Source organism: Vulpes lagopus, chromosome X (assembly GCF_018345385.1).
Source record: "Vulpes lagopus strain Blue_001 chromosome X, ASM1834538v1, whole genome shotgun sequence".
NCBI lineage: Eukaryota > Metazoa > Chordata > Mammalia > Carnivora > Canidae > Vulpes > Vulpes lagopus.
The window spans coordinates 56,179,637-56,183,161 of NC_054848.1; positions in this window are offsets into that span (position 1 = coordinate 56,179,637).

Here is a 3,525-nt window from a genome sequence, read left to right on the forward strand (position 1 = left end):
ATCTTCAGGGATGCCTGGGTGGTTCAGTGGTTGAGCATCTGCCTCTGGCTCAGGTGGTGATCCCAGGGTCCTAGATCTAGTTCATCATGCTCCCCACAGGGAGCCTGCTTCTCCCTCTGCCTATGTCTCTGCCTCTTTCTGTGTGTCTCTCATTAATAAATAAATAAAATCTTTTTAAAAAAATTTTTTTAATAAAAAAATAAAAAGCGTCTCCAAAAATCTCTACAGCTAGCATCAGATTTACTGGAGAAAAACTAATGCTTTCTCTCTAGGATTGGAAACAGGACAAGGATATACATTCATCATTCTTATTCAATATAGCACTGAGAGTCCTACTCCCTACAGTAAGGCAAGAAAAAGAAATACAGATCAGAAAGAAAGAAAGAAAAATTATCCAAAAAAGAAAAATTTTCCTATTTGCAGATGGCATGATTGTCCAATAGCAAATCCCAAGGAATCTATAAAGCTACTCCTAGAACTAATGAGTGAGTTCAAGAAGTCCAAAGGAAATAAGATCAACACACAAAAAGCAATCACATTTTTGTATAATAATCACTAAATATATATATGCATATATATTTATATTTGCATATAAATATGTATATTGGTGTATATTATGTATATTTATACACAAATATACATAAATCAATATACACACACTTACTATAAAACCTGATCAGGATCTGAAAATTACAAAATGCTGATGAAAGAAATTACAGAGCACTTAAATGAATCTATAAATGTAATGCAATTTCTACCAAAATCTCAGCAAGTTTTTTGTAGGCATATTTGTGCTTCTTCCAAAGTTTATGTGGAAGGGCAAAGGAGCTGGAGTGGCTAAAACAATTTTGCTTAAAAAGAATAAAGTGGGAAGAATCACTCTAATCTATGTTAAAGCTTACTATATACCCATGGCAATTAAGATAGTATGATACTGGTGGAAGGGGAATAGGTCAATGGAACAGAAAAGAGACTCCAGAAATGGACTCACACAAATCTGACCAAATTATTTTTGGCAAAGTTTCAAAAGCAATTTAAAGGAGGAGGGATAGCCTTCTCAAAGAATGCTGCTGGACCAATTGGACATCCATAGACAAAACAAAACAAAACAAAACCCCCTGGGGCACCTGGGTGACTCAGTCTGTTAAGCGTCTTAGGCTCAGATCATGATCTCAGAGTCCTGGGACTGAGCCCCCAGTTGGGCTCTCTGCTCAGTGGGGAGTCTGCTTCTCCCTCTCCCTCTGCCCCTCCCCCCACTCATTTTCTCTCTCTCTCTCAAATAAATAATAAAATCTTTAAAACAAAAAACCCTTCTAAACCTCATATATACAAAAATTAACTCAATATGATAACTGATTTAATTGTAAAACAAACTACAAAGCTTCTAGAAGAAAATCCTTAAAACCTGGGTCTAGGTGCAGAATTCTCAGACTTAACACAAAAGGCATTACCCACAAAAGGAAAAATTGATACATTCAATTTTGTGACATTTAAATCCTTGTGCTCTCTGAAAGCCTGTGTAAAGAGGATGAAAATACAAATTATAGACTGGAAGGAAATGCTTCCAAACCACATACCTAGGTACTAGTCCTTTGTCAGGTACCTAGAACACATTAAGCATTGTCAAAACCAATGTATGTAAAGAATTCTCCAAACTCAACAGTAAAATGACAACTGATCCAATTAGAAAATAGGCAAAAGACATGGACAGGACAGGTATTTCACTAAAGAGGACAATCAGATGGCATATAAGCACAAGAAAAGATGGTCAACATCACTTAGCTTTAGGGAAAGGTAAATTAAAACTATAAGGAAATACACACCTGTATCAGGTGTGTATCAGAATATCTAAAATAAAAAACAGTGACAACACTCGATGCCAACAAGGATGCAGAGAAACTGGATCACTCACATATTGCTGGTGAGAATGTAAAATAGGACAGCCACTGTGGCCTAGAATATGGCAGTTTAAATCAAAGTAAACATGCACTTACCATACAAGCCAGCAATTGTGTTCTTAGGTGTTTATTTGCCACAGAGAAACGAAAACTTATGTTCATATAAAAACCTGTACCAGGAAGGGAGACAGAACATAAAGACTCCTAACTCTGGGAAATGAACTAAGGGTGGTGGAAGGGGAGGAGGGCGGGGGGGTGGGGGTGAATGGGTGACGGGCACTGAGGGGGACACTTGACGGGATGAGCACTGGGTGTTATTCTGTATGTTGGTAAATTGAACACCAATAAGAATTAATTTATTTAAAAAAAAAAAAACCTGTACACAAGCATTTCTAGCAGCTTGATTCCTAAAAGCTCGAAACTGGAAACCACTAAGATATGCTTCCATGGGTTAAACAAACAGTGGTATATCCTGACCATGAAATACTATTCAGCAATAAAAAGAAATGAACAACTTGGATGAGCATTAAGGAAATTCTGTTGAGTGAGAAACAGCCAATGAATAAAAGATATGTACTGCATGATTCCATGCCTATAATGCCTGTGAAATAACGTAATTATAGAAATGGAAAACAGATCACAGGATGCTAAACTGTTATGAGCACTGACAGTGGAATTAGATTGGCATCTAAACCCAGCTCCAGGGCGCCTGGGCGGCTCAGTGGTTGAGCATCTGCCTTTGGCTCAGGGCATGATCCTGGGATCCTGGGATCAAGTCCCACATTGGGCTCCCCATAGGAAGCCTGCTTCTCCCTCTGCCTATGTCTCTGCCTCTCTCTCTGTGTGTCTCTCATGAATAAATAAATAAAATCTTAAAAAATAAAAATAAACCCAGCTCTACCGTGTGCTAGGGGGAGTTTGGGTAAATTGCTTAATCTCACTAAAGCCTTGATTTCCTCTGGCATAAAACAGTTTTCACTCATGTATTCAGTCAGTCGGTCAACAAACATTTAGTGCCAGGTGTTGAAGATAACAGTGAGGAAAACAGTCAAAATCTTTGCCCTGGTAGAGCTGACATTCTGGGAGGCAGGAAGGCGGGAAACAAACACACCAATTAATGTATATCAGCAGAGATTGTACCCTATGTAAAAGTAAAGCAAGGTGAGGACAAAGAAGAAAAAGCATAGAGTGTTTAGCACAGTACTAGAACGTAGTGTTCAAAAATATTAATTGTTGTTACATATTGTTATTAGTAAAGAGAAAAATGCTATTTTTAAAGTTTTAAGTGTTAGTATGGGTGGTATACTGCTGGTAGGAGTGCAAATCATACAATCCCTTTGAAGGCCGATTGGCAAGTCTCTTTTATTTTTTTTTGGCAAGTCTTTTAAAATTAAAAATACCCATGCCCTGTGACCTAGCAAACTGAATTCTGGGTCCAAACAATCTGAGTTCAAATCCTTTAGGAGTCCTGGGATTGAGTCCCACATCAGGCTCCGCACAGGGAACCTGCTTTTCCCTCTGCCTATGTCTCTGCCTCTGTCTGTATCTCTCATGAATAAATAAATAAAATCTTTTTAAAAGTTAAAAAAAAAAAATGGGCAGCCCCGGTGGTACAGCGGTTTAGCGC